The sequence below is a fragment of the Vicugna pacos genome, chromosome 3, assembly GCF_048564905.1.
Source record: "Vicugna pacos chromosome 3, VicPac4, whole genome shotgun sequence".
Classification (NCBI taxonomy): Eukaryota; Metazoa; Chordata; class Mammalia; order Artiodactyla; family Camelidae; genus Vicugna; species Vicugna pacos.
The window spans coordinates 7809904-7832105 of record NC_132989.1 but is presented as its reverse complement, the minus strand read 5'-3'; the positions used below and the strand labels follow the sequence as shown (position 1 = coordinate 7832105).

The window sequence follows — 22202 nt, the reverse complement described above, 5'->3', positions numbered from 1 at the left end:
TGAGGATAGAGGCAGAGGTTGGCATTATTTTACATTAGAAACACTTCGTATTCAAAACGGTAATTGATAGCAGTGAAGTGTTGGGGAAAAGAGCCACTTGCGTGCAGGCAGCCTGCCCTGCCAATCAAACTCAACCTTTCTTTGAATGAATAAAAGCTTCATTGCCCTATTATGCTGATACAGTCAGACAGGACTAAAGTAGCCTGTTTGTCAAGTTTATGTGCAGTGCCCCAAGCTACTTAGATTCTGATGCTTAAATAATTCCCTCCAAATCAGCCGTGATTTGGGACAGGGTTCTCTTTCTCACCAGCACAGTGTACTTTTTACCTTGGAGTTGCCCACCACTGGCCAAAGACGGGGGAGGGGCAACTCCCTTCCCCACCCCACCCCCCACCTCCTGTTTTAGTACCAAGAGGGTATTTGGCTGTCTTTTGTTTAGAATCGCGGCGCTGAAGTGTTCTGCACGCAGTCTGTGTGTGCTGCGGGCTGTCTGAAGACATTTGCCAGATTCTGTATTCCCAGCTCTACAGGAAGCCAGTGTGGAGAAGCCTCTCCATCGCCTCTCTTGTCATCAGGGATTTGGGGTAAACAGCACCAAACCTTGCCTGCTACTAAGTGATCAATGAAAACTGAAGCACCTGGGGGGAGATTTTTCTTCCTAGATCCCAATCCTTCTCTGCCTGCAGCCGCACAACCGTGCTTTGGGCACCAGAAGGACTGGAAGGTTACACAGCGCCCCCCACCCCCATACCAGCAAGGCAGGAAGCCTGAGGAGGGTCTTTAGGCACAGAGGGCAGCAGGGGCTCAGGCGAGCTGAAAAGAAACCTGTCTCCCCCTGCCTTCACTGGCCCATGTGCCTTGCCTTCCCGGATGCCTCTGCTTAAAAATGCACGTGACAAAACTGCTCTGTGTTTGCAAAGGAGGAGTCGTGGGTAACAATGAACAGCAATTGGGCTGGAAATAGATTTATCAGGCTTCAAGGATTATTGTTTGCTGAGAGATAGTACACACATTACTATTTCACAGTTCAGCTATGACATTATTAACCTACTGTGCAAGGATTTTTATTGCCAGATTGGTCCATTTATCAAAAATAAGAGAAACTCAAAACCCCATAAGGAAGTTAACATTTCAGGCAGCCTTGGCGTTCACTTAATGCCATTAATCTATCTATTTACACAAGAGCAAGAAATGTTCATTTAGTAACATCTCTGTTTGGTACAAAAGCTGCAAGATGGTGCTGGACGCAGGCATGTGAATGTCATGCTTGTTGTCACAGGAAAAATGAGTGTTTTCTCCTTAAAATGAGTTCGAGCCCCTAGAGCTTGCCACATCTTCTGGGCTGCCATGTGCTAGGAGCTTCATGCTCAACCAGAGAAGGGCTGAATCCAAGTACTGGAACATTTAAAATGCTCAAGCTGGAAAGAGAGGTGAGGAAGAAGGTGGACACTCCTCATCATTTTGTGACAATCCACAAGACAAAAACACACCAGGTTTCTTGAAGGAAAACAAATCCTTATCCAACTGTATCATAGTAACGAGCCCTTATAATAAAAAAGGACAGCAAAGCAATGGCAAACAACTCAATAATTCGTAGAGATGCAATTGATTTTGGACTACAAAGACAGTGGTCTGTTGACCTGTCTTCTCCAGGAGGGCGTTCCACTAACACAAGGATATTCACAGAGCAATACACACAGTCATGTCACACATTGTCGAGCACCCAGCCCCACGTGGACACCCTGAGATGTCACACAGCACTGCCGTTCATGCATGAACCTGCATGACGGTGTTAGAAATTTACTGATCTGTGGGTAAGGACATTGGCTTTGGGGGGGAGAAAGGAGGAGGCAAATGACTCTGTTTCCATTTTCAATCTTTTTTGTTTCTTTTCTCCTTCATCTTTTTTATTATTTCTTTATGGAGGAGAAGACCATCTACAAGCTGATAAAATGCCTGCAACCACCAACATTGATCCTATCAATCTTCTTTTCTTCAAAAAAAAATATATATAATGTTGGAAAAAGTGAAGGGAGGCCCTGCAAAAAAAAGAGAACACCTGTTTTGGGAAATATGTGCATCACGTATGTGTTCATATACATACATGTATAGACATATATATGTAATGTATTTCAAAAATGAATGTCTCTTTTTCTTCTGACAGTCTTCCTTCACTTTTATATACACGCACATCAGTGTAGATAAACATGTACCCGAGCTACATGGGTAGTTAATAAAACAGTCAGCAAGCCCTATTGAGCTCCTCCTACAGAAAAGGCACTGTGTTCGACAGAGTGGTAAGTACTCCATAAATGGTAGCCTTGAATCAGCACCAGGAACTGGGCTCAGGATCTTATAAAATTACTGTATTGAATTCTCATAACAATCCCACAAGAGTAACTAGCCCCATTTTACAGATGGGGAGGCCGAGGCTGCGGCAGGTGATGCAGCTTGCTCAGGTTCACACAGCTGAGAAGCTCTGCAGAGCCTGGGTTCAGCCTGCCTCCAAACCCTGCTAAGCCCTCTGGCACTGCACAAGGAACCAAGGAAGACATCATAATAAAAAAGAAGTGACCCCTGTCCTGGAGGCATTCACAGTCTAGCCGAAAAGCCACATACACAATTAACTAACGAGGCAGAAACCAACCGGCTTCATCTCAGCAGGGTGAAAAGTTAGGGGCATGTGGTGAGCTCAGCACTGACTGGGAGCCCAGAGGTCTTCCTGGAGGCCGTGTGCTCCAGCACGTTCACGCGCGCACACACACACCCCACCTTCCTCTAGGACACACCAGCCGCAACAGCCACACAAACGCCCTGCATCTTGAAAGTTTCTGGTACAACGCTGTCATTTGTTCACATTTCCCCCTCTGAACGCTGGAGTCACTGCTCTGCTGTTCTCAGAAGCTCCCTCTGGTTCATGGAATAGAATAGCTGCAGTGATACTAAATCAAGTCCCGTCCATTTCAAATTATTACGAGTCAACCCAGCCAAATATGGTAGAAGCGCGGTGACGTCCACATTTGGGGTGATCGCGCTGCTGGATGGTGGTCCTGCTGGGTATGTGACACGGAGAAGACGAGCCGCTAAGGCCCGAGCCCCAGGGGAGCTGTGAAGAGCAGGAACAGCACATCGACCATCACCGTGTTATCAGAGGTTTGCTGAGCACCTGGTATGGGCCAGACACTCAGCCAGCACTTTGTCCACATCTGCTCATAAAATCCTTATGAAGCCTCTGTGAGCAAGACACTGGCTTCTTTACACACAAGGAAACAAGGTCCACAAAGTCTGGGCAAGTCCCGCCACCTGCCGCACTACCGAGGGGCAGAACCGGGGCTCACGCCCAGGTCTGCCAAGCTCCAAAGTCTACATTCTTGATCGTTGTTTTCGCTTGCTTGATATACTCTATCTTTTTTATTTTTTTCTCCCTAGCAGAGTAAATTGTCAACAAATGTGTGATTGGGTCTATAGGGAGTACCACGCAAAGTGCCATGGAGGTACTTCTCCACCTGTGCCCACCTCACGCCTCCCCAGCCCCCACCTAACGCACAGCTTGAAGGAGGTTGTTCTAAAGCAGGAGGAAGAAAGGAAACCGGCCGAGGAAGCTGGCTTGGCTGCAACGCTCAGTGTGAATGGAAAAGTGTGCCACAGCCCGTGCCCAACTCTCCCTCCCAGACCTTCAACAGGACCCACCAACGCCTGCCCCCTAGGCGACCTGCAAAGATATACCTGTTACCTATGCGGCCTCTGAGAAGAAAAGTCATAACGTGAGGCATTTCTGTCATCAGCATGTGGCACTGGAAAAGCAGGAGGGACCAGCAAGCTAAACCACAAATTTCAGAAACCCAACAGGCGTGCGCTGCATTGGCAAATCAGGGGCTGATCTAAAGCCAGACGCTCTGTGTCTTCCAGCAAGACTCATCCATAACTGACAAATTCCACGCTACATCTAAAGTGTAACATTCCAAGTTAGGCGGATGGGCATTCGCTTTGTATATGAGGGCTTCCAAGTCCAGGAGACTCACAGCCATGTTCCTCGGGTTCAAGCATTTCTGTTCAGATTTGGGGATCAAGGAGGGTGTTTGTCGTAGGGAATTCCAATCACAGAGTCTATGTCAATCTCAAACTAATTTCAAGTCCATGATGTTTCTGTTTCTCTTTAAAATAAAACAAAAAAAAAGATTTAACCCTCACACAACATCTTTATAAGGTAGTGCCGCTTCACCACTAAGAGATTAAATACAGCCACTTTGGGAAAAATGAGTATTTGTTTTAATTCCAAAACAGAGAGAGGATGGAAGAACATTCTCTTTACAAAAGGAAACTTTACATTTGAAAAAGGAACACCATCGATGTACAAACCTACATTTTTCAAAGATCCCAATTCAAATATTCAGTCTCTTTCGGGTACCCTGGCTGGCAAAAGCAAGTTAATACTAAATAAACTTTTTTTTTCCAATGACTGTCTTTTCACTTTTTTCAATGAGCAAATTGAATCCTTCTGTTCTGTTCTCATGACTTTCTTTGATTTATAAGACCACAACTCCCCATTCTGATTTGACCATGACAATCGACAAAATTAGCAGATACATGGATTTCTGCTAAGTGCTAACAGGCAGGCCAAAGATTCAGCCTTTCTTTATCAACAATGTGCACATCAAAATTTACCAAAAGTTACCACAGTTTAATTTCCCTAGATTCAAAAAATAGATTTCGATTTACACAGAGCTTCTTCAGAAAGAGCCACGGTACCTCCTGACGTACACCTGTAACGTTGTAGAATTAATAAGCTTTATGCTCAGGCTCGTCTCCGGAATGTCCTGTTGATCAGAAATGGCTTTAACCTCATTTTCATATGTAATAACTTAGATCACTAACCTTATAAACTGTTCGAGGCAACTCTGAAGAAGAGCTTATGAGGAAGTTACTGTTTTGAATAATCGCCATCATGGGCCGTTTCTACCAGCATCCTCAGTCAGCCCCTCTGTGGTCGGGAGGTCCTTTTCCCACTCCTCTCTTCATTTCCACTCTAACCTGCTATTCGAGAAGTGGTTTCCACTCCATTTCATATCACCTAGTGGGACTCGTTTGGTGGGAGATGGAGTTATCAGACAATATATTTAGAGCATTTCATATTTATGATTCAAAGGGGAAGAAAAGTCTAACCTTGAGCTCTAAAAAGTTTGCCAACAAATTTCCAGGGTCCAAGGTGAAGAATTATTTCTGTTTTGTCTCAATATGACTTGCAAAATTCAAATGATTAACCTCACGACTGGGTTCTCCGCTTCCAGGGGGCAAGAGGAGTGAGAATGATTTCTGGGCTTCAATCTCTAAATCAGACTGCATGAAGGAGAGCTGGCAGGTGAACACTCAGCTGAAGTCACATCCTTTTGTCCCCTTGCAAATTATTTACTTGATCCGAAAGAGGCACACAAAAGGCGGCATATATTGAAAGTTACTACTTCTGAGTTTATTTTTCCATTTTTCTCTCTTGGTGAAGAAATTAAAGAGGCTCTTAAAATTCACTCTTTTTTCTTTTCTTCTTTGAATGTGTGCATGCTGGGTATGTAGAGTGTGGACTTGATGTCTGACTTAAAAATCAAAATATCATAGTATGGACTATGGCTTGCATGTATTATGGCTAATAAAATGTTAAGTGGGCCAAATTGTTCTCAGAAAAAGTTGTGTACATTCCTAAGGGGCAAGAACTTGGACCAAGTCTACGATCACAAAGCTAATAAACCCACAGAACCACAGAAAGCGTTCACATCCAATGTGCTAAATTTGTTCAGTGAGTTGGCAGAAAACATTTTCTAGGACCATGCCTCTTCAATTTAAAATTTATACCTCCACCAGATCCCAATAAAATTTGACAAATTACATTAAAGGCCATGGAACTGGTATGGATGTGTTTGGAATGGAAAATCCACAGTTGCAAAAAATAATAACCCAAAAGGTTTGATTTCTGTCCCTATGTGAATTTGCTTCAGTGTATTTTGGCTAGTCCCCTTTATCTCCCCCATAATCAAATTCTCCTCGGGCCTCAAGCACCCGAGAAATACTCACCCCCACCTCCCTTTGCAGACCTAAGATTCTCTTCCTCCTTAACTCCTTTCCACCTGCCCGTCCAATTTTCCTCCTGCTGCCCTCCTCTACGTGGATGTGTCCTTCTAACCAACACAAGCAGAATTTCCTTTCTTCTATTTCTCCCACAAAGATGATGAATAATTCTCTTCCTCTGCTGTCCCATCTCACCAATGTCTTTAGTCGTCAAATTCCCATGGACTGTGTTAGAGTTTTTGTCCAAGTGTGGACCTCACTCAGCAAGATCTGCTCGCATCTCTGCCAAACTACCCTGACTTCCCACAACCTCAAATTGCTCACCTTTTAGAAAGTGGCTGGCATTCCAAAATGCTAATTCAAACACTTAATACAAGAGGCCTGGCCAGCGGAAGGCATTCGACCAATACCTGCTGAATGAATCCTTAGGATCCAAATCAATAAATTGGTAAGGGGGAACGGAATGCATTTGTAAGCAGAATATGGCTAAAAGGAAGGACTCTGAAACTTCTGCTAAAGATAATATTTAAACCTAGTATTTCAGTGGGAACTGAAGTTAACTTCTTTCGTCAACTTCTGAAGTTAGAAAGCTCAGTGCAATGAAAATTGATTTCAACAGGGATACACCTCAATAACTCTGAGAAGGAGCCCTTCTTTCTCCTGCGGGAGCAAAGTCCTCCTCCCTTCTTGCTGATATGTGTGTGTGTATTTTCCCCCTAACGCTCATTCTCTGCAAACAAAAAATAAATCTGCCCAGCAGCCCTCCCCTGCTACTGCCTTTGGGATCAAAGCAGACTCAGTACTAGAGGCGTTCACACTGTCATTCTGCTTTGATTTCTTAAGGTTTAAATTCAGAAGTAAATGTGTTCAAGTCCTAGTAATTGCTCTCAGGCCTAATGGCGCCTATGGGGCGGGGGAGAGCGAATCCTCAGAGATGTTGGCAGAGATGAGTAGAAAGCTTGAGAATGAACGCAACAAAAGCAATGATGATGCCGAGCCAAGAAAATAGAATTTCAACCTGCGGTATCCCTCATTCATTAGGAATACTAGGCAATCAATGATTCCTAGAATTTGGAGCTGAAAGGCCCCATCAATTATTTGCTCAAACACTCTTATTTTGCAGATGCAAGGTCCCGAGGGATAAAGGGAATTGGTGAAGAGACAGAGTGAACTACCAACACAGCCAAAGCAAAATCTAGGTCTTCTCTATTCCCTTTTTCTACTTTTCTTCTCCTGTTAATTGGAGATAATAATATTCACCCTTCTAATCCCCCAGGTTGTTGTGAGGAATAGAATGGAAATATATACGCTAAATGCAAAAGAGTGTTGCGAAGCAAAAACTTTCACACAAGGAATATTATAAGGGATCCAACAATATTGTTTTTTTCCCTAAATAATGTACTTATGTATTTTTCAATTGTTTAATCCCTGTTGTTCTGGCCACAAGAGCTTTACTCTTTGTAGTAATTATGCTTTTCCTACGAAGAAAGTCAAAGATCATCTCCATTTGCTCATTCATTTAAAAGCCCTTATCCCATGTTTGACACCAAAACAAATAGCCATCGGCCACTTTATGCCCCTCAGGACCGTCCAGGCTTCCCAACAGGCCCCTATTAGTTTTTTGTTTTTCTTTCCTAAAGACACAGGCCTTTTTCCTGTCTAAACCATGGGACTCCTACAGCGTTATCTCGCACACCTCAGTCATTTCTTTCTCATTGTTACAAATGGAGACACGAGCTGAGAGCAACATTATAGTAATTTCCTCTAGGTTACTGTATACTCAGTACTTCTATTTACACTTTTCATTTTGTCTGCTGCCTTTGTTTTTGGTCCCTCCTCCCAGCCCCACCCCCCTGCTGCTGGGCCTGGTGTCAAATAGACAAGAGTTTCAATATTCTGCCTCTGAGATCATGCCATGTTCTCCTGACTTGGGCGTGGGTCACTCTTGAAGGTGTAGGTGTTCTATTTAACATTTTAAAATAAAACTTCACAAGTTTTGATGGCATTCGTTCTGCCCTTCTTTTAGCCAAGTCTTCACGCTGTGACTTACTGCCACTTAGCAGCCCTGTTCTTTCCCTGCACCCTGGGCTAGCGTCTATCTCATGATGGGCATTCAAAGGGCCACTGTCCATCTTCTCTCCCCGACTGAAATGTTCAAGACAAATCAAACGCCTTGAATTCGGAGTACCAGACAGACCTTCTGTCCGTTCAGGAAGCTAATCCAGAAAACGAACTGGTATCTTATAGTCTCTTTTCCACAAAAGAATCACAGATGATTCTGACGTCAGGGGATGTCGACGCACATCACTTCCCACAGTTCACACTCAGTTTTGGGTCTGTGATTGTCCTCGTTTAAGCACAACAATGCTTTCTGATTTGGGGGGCAGTGGAGTGGTATTTTTTAAACCCCAAGTCGTCTTCTTGCCGCTGCTTTATTTTGGCTTTTAAGATACCATTCCCATCTTTTGCCAGCTTCTGAAGTTAGAAAACTCAGTGAAATGAAAATTGGCTTCAGTTGGAATCACACCCCTGTAACTGTGAGGAGGACCTCCTCCTCCTCCTCCTGCAGTAGCAAAACCCCTTTCCTCTCCTGTTGATATATGTGTGTGTATTTTCCCCCCAACGCACATTCTCTGCAAACAAAAAATAAATCTGCCCAGCAGCCCTCCCCTGCTATTTCCTTCGGAATTAAAGTAGATTCGGTGCTTAAGCCTTGCCATTGCCAGAGCCACCCCTTCCCTAGTCTCAGCTTCAGGCTAATCTTTATTTCTCTGGGCATTTTTTCTCCTAGAGCCAGCTAAATAGTGCGTGTGTGTCTGTACATGTGTATATGTGTGCCCACATATGAACACACATGTATATATGTGTGCACGTTGCACATGTGCGTGTATGTGTGTATGTATGTGGACACTGCACGCACACAAATTAGCTATGCTTGGCTCAGTAAGTTCTAAACTGGAAATGTCTCGAGTAGTCAACTCTCTCTTACTCTACAGCTTTCTAATTCCTATGGACTAGGAATCTTTGGGTGCATTTTATTTTTCATTCTTTTCATCTCACTGAAAAGCAAATGAAGCAAAGGTCAATACTGGCTTTGTTTTTATTTTATTTCAAAATATTTGTTTATTTATTTTTTCCCCAACTGGTTACTGCGCAATCAAATACCCTCCTTGCTTTGTATATGCACTAGCGTGGCCCTTATTGATCTGGTGCACAATTACTATGTGCAGCCTACCAGGGAACATTCTCTTCCAAAGATCTTTCCCCCCATTTTATCCCTACACACACACAGTATCGCCTTCTCCCACCTACATGTCATCTAATTCGGCGTGAGTGATAAGTCTGATTTCCCCGTCTCATAGGTAGGAAGGGAACAAGTTAGAGGGGAAGGATCAACAGACCACTTGGAGCTTGGCCAAGGTTGGAATCCGTTGCCCTGATGCACAAACAAGCTCTCAAAATTCCCCACACTGATCAGAGCATATGATACGACTCTTCCTGAAGTTATGCTTTACAAAAAGAAAAAGAAAAAAAGGAAAAAGAAAGAAATGGTGCACTCGATTTCTATTCTTTATTATCCTTGATTTCAAGCCATGATGATTTTGCTCCCTCAGCATGAACTCCAAGGTCCCCTTAGACCTCAGTTTTTTCTAAGCCTGACTTTACACATAAGGTTATTCCTTTGGTTTTATTTCCAGCAGCCTGACACTTTTCTTCTTTGCAGATCTTTTCTAAGCAGTTTATGTCCCACAGTATTTATTCTTCTCCCCCACACACCATTCATTTTCATTACTCTTCCGCGATTTGGCTATACCCATCATTTCTGAGATAGAGAACGCCTGAACTTCTTTGAAAATCCACACGTCAAAACGTAATAAAAATGTTTTCATTGCTACATTGTTTTAGAAGAAATGAATGGCCTGCTCAACCACCAATTCCAAATGTATATTCAATTTTGGGCAAATATATTATTAAGCCCTTTCTTCTCTTTCCCTGGTTATAAAAGACTCGACTGTGTGGTCTTGCATGGCTGGGATTAGGAGCTAAGGCATTCCTTATAAATCAGCGTAATCTTTACAACAGGACATGGCTGTGCTGAGAATTCCTCTCTGAATTGTGCATTTTCAATTATGTTACATGTTTCTACTTAGTAAGCCAGCTTAATTCCACCCTGTGTCACAATATTAGAACATGTCCAGGTTGGAAAAAGGAGCAATCTTACTTCTCTTGTAAGTTGTTTAGCCTTTGGCACTTATAAATCCCCCTCCAAAACACTGGGGAAATCCCTTTTCCTTGCTTTTAATATGTCTTTAGATTTATTACTCGAAGAATCTGCTCACTTAATCCTTTGCTGAGGCCAAGGTTCATCAGCATTCTAATAAAGGTCCTACAAAGGGGAAGGAAGAAAACAAAAACCACGAAATCAGGTGTCCCAAGAATGCTTGAGACTGAAAATGAATTTCCAAGTATATTCTCTAAAGGAAGACAAGAACAGGCAGGAGGCTTTAAATTACTCTGCATAAATCCAGCCCCACTCGTCTTGGACTCTGTTCCTAGACAGCTCAGCCTGGGCAGGCAGCAGGACAGAGCCTGAAGGGCCCTTCAGGGACCAAATTACTGTTTCAAAATGGGGCTTGTGTTCCAGGGGTTAGGACAGTATTATCTGAGAAATGTTGCAGAGATGTGGTGTTCTTCAAAGGCTCTGTTAAAACATTTAAAATAATCGAAGCTTAAGTCATTAAAAAAAAAGGGGGGGGGTACTGGTGGGGGAGGATTGAGAAGCTTCATTTAAAATGTATTTTATGCAGTTCTGGCCAAAAGACTACAAGTCCTGCAAATGACCAAAGGAAAAAGAGTCGCTCCTGAAAAATGAACCTGCTGGCTAAAATGCCTCGTCCAAGTTCCAGGCAAAAATGGCAGGGTCCTCAGGGTATTTGTTACGTATAGTGAAACAATTTTTAAATTTCCCCATGCAATTCTCATGCAAAACTATAAGGCTGGGAGAATATGTATCATTTGAATCAAATCTGATTTCTGTTCTTTTTCCGAGCTTGAGTTAGGGAACAGGGTATTTAGGTTTTTTCCGTTGGTTCTTGAAAATCATCTATATTCACAAACATGAGGAAATACCGGATAGAGGGTAGAGAAATAAAGAAGTAAAATTCTCTTAAAACCTAAATACATCTTTATCCCTTTCAGATTTATTTTTTCATACCTCTTGAAACTACGCCGGGTTAAGTCAAGAGGCAGATTATTCTCTGTGACATGAAGAAGTTCCCAAGGCAAGAATCATGAGTGCCTCCCTCTCTACAGTTACTTGTGGATCTAGAAACTGACCCATCCTATAAAGTTCAAGCCTGGTATCACCTCCTCCATGGTCTTACTGGCAGGATTACTTGTTCCTTCAGCTTCACAAAGAGCAGAGTGTGGTAGAAAGAACTCAGCCATTTACTGTGTCAGGGGAAGGTCATAGAACCTCTGAATCTCCATTCCCGCATGCATAGAACGGGGCTCATGCCTACCCTACCGATTTCAATGGACTTTTGCAACCATCAGATGGGCTAATGTATATGAAAGCATTACAAAGCACAAATTCTTCCACATCTCGGAATCTACAGTCCGCCATCTGAACCCCTTAAGGAGCCACATATGTTTCACAGTTCAGAATTCTTTAGATTTTAGAAAGGAAATACAGACCATGTACCACACACACTATGTATTACGTGACACTCCACCAGTGGAATGGATGAAGGGGAACATCAAATGTTACAAACAAAACCATAATGAGTGCCCAAATCTCTTTCAGAATCTTGTCCAAACCTCCTCACCTGCCAACTGAAGAAAATAGACTATCATTTTCCTTTCTAGGCCCCTCAACATCAGTAATAAGTCAGTGCCAGTAGGAAACGCTGCTCATCAACATTATCCACTGATCATTCACCAGGAGCAGGACGCTCTGCACAGCATTTTGCAAGTGTGAAAAGCAGTGAAGAAAATAATATTTTGGAGGCGTTTTACAATAATGACGATGCTATAATAACTTCAGCTAACATTTACTGAGTGCTCACTACGTACCCCAAGCATTTTACATGCATTCACCCATTTAACACTCACAACTATCCTGAGTTTTGTGCCCAACCTGCAGATGGGGAGACTGGGGCTTAAAGGAGGGAAGGTATGTTTCCAGGTCAGGGCTCGAGGACAATGCTGTCATTCTAGTGGCGGATCACCAATAAGTAACAGACTTCTGAGGGCACAGAGGTAAGTAATTGAAACAGGGAGGACTGACCCAAACAAGGGAGATTCTGAAGTCTGTTATAGCCTGAACTATCTAACCTGTAACCTGGATCCCTTGAGACAGAGGTGGAAATCTCTCCCAGTCTGTAAACATATCTGAAGTTTGAGTAGTCTGAGTTCCCCAACCAGCTGTTGATGTGCAGCTTCCAAGTTCTAAAATTAAAACTCCCGAGATCAGCCACATTATACTTCAGGGACTACTGACACCTTCCAGCATTGCTTCTCCTAAAATGCATTCTTGATGCAGCAAAAAAAGAAAAGAGAGGGATGAGGAAGAGGAAGAGGGTCAAAAAGGATGGAAAAGAAGAGAGAATTTGACACAACATTGTAAAATGACTATAACTCAATAAAAAAAAGTAAAAAAAAAAAGAAAGAAAAGAGAGAAATTCCAAATTATTCTACACAACAGATAACATATGAAAGAAAAATTAAGGGCAAAGGCAGGCTGAACAAGGAAAGATCCTTTAGACACAAAGACAATAAGGGAATAATGATACGAATTGTTTACTCTTCACAGAAACCAAGTTTCAAATCACTTGCAATCAAAATAAAACATCCCTTAATCACTCGAGGATAAAGAGCTTTTGAGAAGCATGGTATGATCCTATGTGGAGGATTATATTATTCATTTATCTTCTGTATAATAGTATTTTCTATGCTGACAGTATGCAGGTTTTTTCATCTCTGACAGATTAGGTAGTAAGCATCCAGAGGGCAGCGGCCCTGCCCCACACTTTACTGCATCTCCTTAGTCTTTATACACATTTCTGAAAAACTAAATACTCAGTAAACGCCTCATTCCATAGTAATAGTCATAGCTGCCTTTCCTGATGATGCATAACGTCCCATGTGCTACTTACTTTTCCTAATTCTCTTGTTGAATCTTGTTTAAAGGGAGTGCTCTTACCAATAGTTTCCTGATGAAGAAATCAAAGCTCAAGACGCTTGAGTAATTTGCTCAAGGTCACACAACTAAGTGGCAGAAGTTGGGACTTGAACTGTATGATTTCTCTGATGTTGCGCTGGTGTGTTGTACAGACTTACACACATAGGATATATTCACATGGGCGGGTGCTTTGTTTTTCCGTCATCTTGCCACCTTCTGCCATTAGTCCATCAAAATGGCAGCCAAAATGCCTCAAATAAGATTTTTATAACTTTTTATAGAAAAAAAACCCCAAAGGCTTCCCAATTTTGACATCTCATTTCTCTCCTAGGGAGATGAGGAGAATCCTGAGCGTCTTCCCTCCTACCTAACATAACCAGGTGGCTCAACTGGAGATTCAGAGACGTGCCCAAGATCACACAGCCAGGCAGTCACGGAGGCAGGGCCAGAACGTTTGTCCCTTGACTTCAGCCCAACGCATATTTAACTTGAGACATTTTGAGCAGTTGTTTTGTATTTATTAAGCACCTACTAGCCACTCAGCACTAAAATCAATTTAAATCATTCGTATTTGCATCAAGTTCAAGAGAAGAGCTAATACATACGTGAAACTAATAAATGAACTCCTCGAGTCGACAATACTAACCACACGCAACAAAATTTCAGAAGAGCCACCATCCAATGGTGGAAAGAACACTGGCCTAGAGCTGCAAAATTCAGCTTCACGTCCGAGTTCTGCCCAAGGTTCCAGGGCTGTTTGGGCCAAGTCCACTTTCACCTTCCTCTTATAAGATCAGGGAAAGGAGCAAAATGATTGTCTCAACCAGTGAAGGGTGGTGTGAGCTTCAGCAATGGAAAATGGGGATATAAATATACCTCTGCTGGGCTGCAGTGAGGAGGAAATGAGACAACACACGAAAGTCGACAGACAAGGTGTCTGGAGTGATTGACAGGCGCTACCCATTACTGTTCGCCATGGTTTAAGGTCATTGCCAATTCTGAAACTGTGTGATAGGAAGAGTTTTGCCAGAGTCCAGTTCCCCAGAAGACTCTCACCTCTTGCTATTTAAGGACCATGCCTTCTAAGCTTACCCTTGGTCTTTGAAACTGTAAACATTAAAGCAATATCAAAAACGTGGCATCATTATAGGAAGTATGCAATTAGCCACTGAACACCAGAGACATCCACGTTGAGTCGAAGGTCCCCGGTCTTTCTTGATCTTACTAGGTGCCCTTCTCTTGCCAATATTTGCACTGGCAACTGTTCCCCATCATTACTACACATTTGACATCAGACGTAAGAATTTCTGACGCTGGCAGAAAAGTTCCTCCCCCTCATGATACTTTCTCAGAAATTACTCATTGTAGTCAAATGTGCCCAAGGCCGATGAGACGAATCACTGACCAGAATCAGAAGTTCTTTCCATCATGGAGCCGTGAGGTATCTGCCCAGTCTTACAGCAAGATATTTCTTCTCATTTTCAAAACGTAGCTTTTATTTTTTTCCAACAACCCAATACCAGAGGTTTTTCTTATTGGGACATTTGTCAGCCTTAGAAGGACAGAGGACAAGGTTGAATATAAATCGACATCACATTTTCATTTTTCCCACTTCTGCTATTTTCAAAACCTCAGAATTTCCACTAGTCGCATTGCAGCCAGTGAGGCTGAATCCCCACCATAAGCAGCGGATTATCTTTTTTCTCTCTCAGGAACCTAGCTTTTCTAATGAGCAGAAGTTGCAACTCACTAAGACAATGAAGCTTGAGGAAGGACCCAGGTTGCAGGGCAGTGGGAGGCAGTCTAAGCTGGTCGTCCTACCAGCCCTGAGAACAGAAAACTCTTGAGATGAGGCTTACGACAGCTCCTCTCCACAGTGACACCCCAGCTTGCTCACAATGAACAGTGACAGCAAGGTTTCAGCACAAGGTGCCCCAATCTCCTAATGAAGGGAGGGTAACCAGCAGCCCTTAGGGTGCAGATTTACCCACTAAAATCCTCCCGGTGCTGCTGGATACAGATAACCATCTCTCAGTCCTTGACTTACACAACCATATGTCTGGATAATTACAGGAGCTTAAAAATTACACATTAAACTATTCCACCAAGTGCCTCTTTAAAATTAAAACAATTTCAGCCTTGCCAATATCCAGAAAAATACTGCAATTCTTTCTAAATTAAAGCATATACACTAGTGTAAAGATATAATATACAACCATTTCCTGGCATTGAAAACATGCCATTGCTAAGACTTTCCTAGGTGTCTATGGATTTGGCATAAAATATATAGACAAGGTAAGAGATAATTCTACTGTGTTTACCAGGTTGCTTGTGTAGGACTGTCAGTGGGCAGTTATGAGGCAGAAAGACATTCTTGAATGGTGGAAATCACATGAAGCAGTAATCTCATCCAGAGTTTAACAGCCGTGTGTGTGTGTGTGTGTGTGTGAGAGAGAGATTTTGATCATTTTTCTTTTATGAGTGCCATATGCACAGACTCTTGATTGCTTCTACAGGGGAAAGAGAAGAGGATGGCCCTCTGAATCCCAATGATCTGCTTTAGCCAAAATCAGATACCAAAGCTGTTAATAGGAAGAACACTTGCAACACGGGAAATCCTATAATCTAAGGACCGATGCAGTTGGTTACAAACTCACCAGACACTCCCAAGTTGATGGAGGATGGCCGTTCCCACTGACAACTACACAGCTAAACCTCTCTGTTTAGATTCTATTTAGATTAAAGGATAAGAAAGGGCTACTTCGTGGAATAATTTTTTATACATTCTGGGTGGCCAGAGCCATGTGTTTTAGGGTGGCCTTTTCCATGAGGAAGGCGTGGCTTTGTGGGCAAACGTTTTAATCCCCTTTCCCGTGCCCCCAGGCCATGTCACACAATTAAAAACTGTGGGTGGGAGAAGATGGATTGCTCACTGCCCGCCCACTCTGTGGTCCCTCTTTTGGATGGCATTATCGGACCCAGATGACAAGCCAGGAGGCGAGAGGCTTCCAGCAGCAGCATCTGGCCCTCTGGCAGATGGTCAGGCCCTCGGGTTCCCAGCTGGGGTTCTCTCCAGATGTGTCCCGTGCATCTTCTGCCTGTGAGCGTCCTCCATCCTCTGCAAGGCGTTTTTACACAGCCTCATTTTTGGACCAGAAGAATCGGCAGGTACTTATCTGAGAAGAAGAGCTGATGATTTTCCCTCTGGGGTTTTATTTATTTATTTTCAGAGACATCTGGACCCAAAGGCATATATGAAAGTAGTATCAGGGCCATCACCCCGGAGGCCTGGGGCGCCGGGGGGAGGGGAGGTGGGGGCTGTGGAAACAAATCATGCTGTGTCCTTTCCCCTCCATCACTTTCTACTCCAACGCTTTCTTTCCTACTCAAATCAAATTTTAATTAACAGTAAGGGCAGCTCGGAAGGGGAAAAACAGAAAAGAACTGTCTGGCACCTGGGATGAGAGAGCGCTGAGTAGTTCTGACTTGGTGGTAACAGGAGCAATGGGCTTGAGACTTGGTTGCCTGTATCCGACCCTTAATTTTTCCAACAAGACAGCCACCACCTGTTTCCCACCTGCCTCTAACTGCTCCCCTGACTTATTCCCCAGTCGCTACCTCAGCAGGAAGGGGCCCCTGAAGCAGAGCATTCAGGTGGCTGCTCCCAAGTTTTGGTGATAATCACAATAACCACAGAAACATCAACTGCAACAGCAACTGCCCTTTATAAGACACCAGCTACTATGCTAGGTGCTTTACATGCCTTAGTTAACTTAATCCTGACATCATTCCTATGAATCTACCCATTCTACAGAGGAGGAAAGTAAAGCTGAGAGACATTAAGTAAGGTCCTGCAAATAGTATTAGAACTTGGATTTGAACTATGGTCTATCTGTGTTCTTCTGTGTTCCTTCTCCCACAACACCTCCCCAGACGCCACGTGTGATTTATCAAAAAGAAGTTAAGTGCAGGGAGGGTAAAGCTCAGCGGCAGAGCAGATGCTTAGCATGCATGAGGTCCCGGGTTCCATCCCCAGTACCGCCACTAAAATAAACAAAAAAACAAACCTAATTACCCCCTCCAAATAATAATTTAAAAAAAAGAAGTTAAGAGACATCCTCATCTGCCAACTGGATAAGGAAGACTCCTAGAACGTTTACACTGGAAAGAACCTTAGAGATTTTCCAAAGCAACTTTACAAGTGGTGCCAGAATGTCCCTTAGAGTCCGCTTGTCCTCCTCTTCTAGTGACACCCCTGCTACCCTCTAGGCAGCCTGTGCTACTCCTGGACCCCTGAACCAGCAGGGTCCTAACTAATCAGAGTTGAATGCAACTTCTCTGTTAACTTCCCCTATTTGGATTCTTGTAATTGGGAGCAACACAGAATAAGCCTTTCTCTCATAACTCTCACTGGACCCACTTGTGATTCCACTCTCTGGTCTCCACTGGGTTGGCTACAGTCAACCAGTTCTTTCTAATATCCCCCATATTCACCTAGGACCACTAAAACTTACCACCTGAAAAATGATCTTGATTATTTATTCAACTTCCTAATTATCTGTCTGCCTCCACTAGGATTTAAGCCCATGAGAGCAGAGGTATTGTTTGTCTTATTCATGGCCATACTCCCAGCTGCTGCTCAGTAGGTAGTCAACAAGAAATGGATAAATATATCTGTGTCTTGTGGCTCAAGTAAATTCATCCATTCAATCATTTGTTCATCTATTCATTCATTCAACATCCGGCTGGCACTTAACTGAGCACATCTGCCAATTAGAAGCCAGGAAAAGTCTTAGGTGATAAACTCAGTCAGATCACAAAAATTTACCATTATAATAATAGCTAACATTTATTAAAAGCTTACCAACGTATGTGTTGGGTACTTAACCAAGATATGTGCTAGGTATACAATGCAGGTTATTTTTAATCCCCTTGTTAGAACTATGAAACCAGAGGTTTAAGGAGAGTGGTAACTTCCCCAGGGTCACACTAACTTTCAGTAGCAATGAGGAAACTCAAAACCAAGTATTCTGATTCTAAAACCCAGGTTCTTACCCCTACAATATACCACCCTCCATGGACTAACAGTAAGGAGTGCTTACCTGTGTAATTTTTTTTATTGCTATGAGAAAGGAGAGAAAACTCTTACGATGCTAACCTGAAGGCTTCTCACCAATTAGAGACAACCACACAGTGCAACCAAAACTCCACCTCTAAAGCAATTACAGATCAATTACAGAGCAGGGGCATTGACGAGACTGTGCCCAAATCCCAAGCTGACCTGAGTAATGGAGTGCTCAGAGCAGGGTGAGGCCATAACAGAGGCTCCTTGTAGGAGCAGAGTAGATTTTAGCCTGGTCCCCAAGACGCACAGCTGTTTGCAGAGAGGAACAGGCAAGGGTTCCAAATGGGGGTCGTCTGACCCTAATCCCACAGATGCAAAAGATTCTGCACAAGGGGTCGTGAGAGATCTGCCAGGCTGGAGTGAACAGGGACGGAGGAGAGGGATGCGTGGACACCCAGAACACAGAGGAAATCTTCCTGAAACAAAGTAGACCTTGCAAGGTCAAAGAGCTGGGGTCTTCAGTTTACAAAAGTTCAGAGGACAAATTAGCACCACCATTAGGTTGAGGCCCCATACGAAGAGGAAAACCCTCCCAGCCTGGGCTGCGAGCGAGGAGAGCGCCCCTGAGGTGGGGAAGCCTGTCCTGTGGGGCTGTGATCATAACCGGCAAGCTCCCCTTCCCCAGCCCAGCTCGTTCGTTTATAAATAGGAAGACTGCTCACTGCCCACATGCGTAAACAGCTTTCCGCATCAGTCTTAGGGTGTCTTCCCTCCGCCTTGCCTGCCTGTATGTCTCTTTCCCTCTGTACAGGCTCGCCGTGTCTGGGTCACGGTGAGTTTTCCCCACCAGCCGGCATCAATTAACAGTTCCAAGTCAGGCCAGCCATGGCCTCTCTCCCCCGCTTCTCCGAAGGGGAGTCCCTTGATTGGGGGATGTGGATGGCCCCGTCAGTGGGGGGCCTTCATGCTCTGTCCTCCCTGTCACGAGCCTGGCAGACAACGGGCAGGATTTGGGCTATTAACTCCTGTTCGGGTGGTGGATCTCTTTCTGTCATGCTCTTTTTCACCGAAAATAAATGCAGTCTGCTCACTTTCCAGCCATTAGCAGTGGCTGATTAATTTTCAAAGTGAGTTCAGTTTTAAGCCACTTCTACAAATAGACACTTCATTGAGTTGAAGAGTCAAGAAGGGATTGTTTTTTAATTGTATTTGATCCAAAGACCATCAGCGGCTTCACCACCTCACCTCTCCGTATCCTCTGATTAATTCTGAGCACTACTCTCCCCACCGCGCGGGTTGACAGAACACGTCATAATTGTCCGTGCTCTTCTGCACTGACTCCTGGTGTAATCCTTCCCTACACCCTGCGGGGCAAATCGGGCAGGTGATATTACCTCTACCTTGTAAGGTGCAAGCTCAGAGCATCAGATCCAGGACCCACTCTCACAGGAAGGGGGCCACTGCAACACCAAAGCCCCAGGCCCTGACTCCCATCCCGTGGGACCACATCCCATTGGGCCACACCCACCAAATCAAGGGGAGGGGGTTGTGGCGTGGTGTTCAGGAGTGCACAGAGCTGATCTGAGTTCAAATGCCACCTCCGCCTTTTGGGGCTCCAGGTTCCATAATTGTAAAACAGGAAACAATGTAGTATTGGCTCATAGTGTGATGGGAGGAACCCTGGAGCCACACCACACACAGCTTAGGACAGTGCTGGCACCTTCAACCCTGCCACAGTTCTAAACGCTGTCCATCATGGTGTATTTGCTTTGTTCTGTTTCTGGCCCTAAACTGCAAAGTAGAAGTCACAAACTCTGAGTCCATGGCCTTCGTTTTATAGGGGATACAGGGCTTTTCTGTTTTTGGCTTTTGGTTTCGGTTGTTTTGTTTTTTTTTTTTAATTGGCTAGCATTTAAAAATTAGGAGATTTCACAGAAAAATCAAGATTTCCCAAATTTCTTGGAAAATGAGATGTTCCAGCAATACTAGGTCCACATTCCTGTGTGGCAATAGTTAGCTGGGGCTCAGCAGAAACTGCAACTTTAGACAGGGCATAGGATCACCAATTTACCCCAGTCCCCACCACTCCCTAATGCCCTTTTCAAACCTCACTACTCAACTCATTTATATTACTGCCTGGCTTAGACAGCAATTAAATTTGCCTGTTCTCCAGCACTGAGACAACAGAGGGCCCTGCTACAGGAGCTGCTGTAATGTGGCCTACAGACAGATGGGCAACCTGCACAGTGAGTTATCATATTAACCATCACATTTCAATGTATCCTCTTTATCACCCCAGCTTCTCCCAAGCAAATCTGCATGCAGGGGAAAAAAGACATTCAGCCCATTTTGCAAGCAGAAAACTTGAACTGGAATCAAATCAGAAGAAGCTGTAACTAAACGAGGATCACAGAGTTCGGCCTAGAGTGATAGCTTGGACTTTCTGTAAAAAAAATCTCCCAATTGGCACCTATTCACATAAGCATTTCTGCCGTGTGACTCCAAACTGCCCTTAAAATGTATTTTGTTACTTGGTAATCAAATTTGCTTATGCCATAAAACGCCCTAGCTTCTATGTGAATATTTTATTTAAGCCAGAATTGAGGAATATTGACTATTATTGGGAAATTAAAGGGCCTTGCACTCTCTTAATCATGAGATGAGTCGATTAAACGAGCAGTTTGCTGGAGAGTTCGGACAGTGGCACTTGGGCACCGTGGTGCAGCTGGGGGAGGGTGAAGTCATTGCTCAGCCTTCCCTGGCAGAGTTTTTTATTATTCCCAATATTTACTTCAGGGAAGTCTTGGCGCGTGTCATATTTATCTTGCTGAAAAATGGGCCCGTAAATGCGTATCACCTTTTGAACAAAGCCAAACGTTGTGGTACTAATTTGGTTCATGAAGTGCGTAATTCAGTTCCTTTGCGCGGGGGCAACGTTTGTCTTCTGCCTTTATTAAACTATCATAAACCAATTTTTCTTGCTCATTATTGAAATATGTGTCGTGTCGCCAGCGCTGGGGCAAAGGGGATTTAATGACTCAAGTTCTAAAGGCGTTCCAGTGTCACTTCCTCCCCGTTCTACTGCGTGCCACCGGAAAAATTAACAAAACAAGCAACGTGTAGGGAAACCTTTGCCCTTTCCCCGTTTAGCGGGTAGCAGGAAGGATATGTGTACACAGCAGAGGGGGGCAAAAGAAAGCCATCACTTTCATGAGATGATTTCCATAAAAAAAAAAAAAAAGCCTCCCTGAACAGGAGCTACTTATAAATCACTCCTGATTTATTTTACTTTTTCATTTCACTCCAGTGGACTTTTAGTCTCGTCAAGGTGAGCTGCATAGAAACCTTGCAACTAACATACCCTGGTCCCAGCTCTGCCACCGTGGGGAGGCACAGTGAGGAGACAGGGGTTAAGTGGAATTAATATGGCTCCACCCAAAGCTTCCCTCTTGGCAAGTCGGGGTGTTATTTCATTGTTCCTCCTGCCCCAGAACATTGTAAGCGACAGTCTCACTGTCCCACTTGTAACAGCTCGCATGCTTGGCTGCCTGTCTTTCCAACCCCAGCTGCATGGAAAGAAGTCACCTAGACTCTGGGTGAAATAGATGTGACATTTCAGAAACCAATCACATGCACAGAAAAGTATTCTTTTCCCAGGCAAACCCTTCTACACAGGAACAACTCTAAGTTCAGTTTAACAAGACGTGCCACCAAGAAGGCTCTGTCACCTACTGAATGCACTCAGTATTTGTCATGGGTTGGAGAAGGAAGGGTGGGGTGCAGGGGAGGAGGAGAAAGTTTGCAAACACCACACCTGCTGTAGGGCAGACTGTGCTCCGTCCTTTGTCTCAGCGATTCCTGGCACCAGTTCTGTGACGAAGGTGCTATTCTCATCCA

General features: G+C 43.9%; 1 protein-coding gene across 11 annotated transcripts in view; it reads right to left on the bottom strand.

Moving 5' to 3' along the window:
* Nucleotides 1–22202, bottom strand: part of EBF1 (EBF transcription factor 1) — a 376175-nt gene that overhangs the window by 174905 nt on the left and 179068 nt on the right. The gene's annotated exons all lie outside the window — the stretch shown is intronic.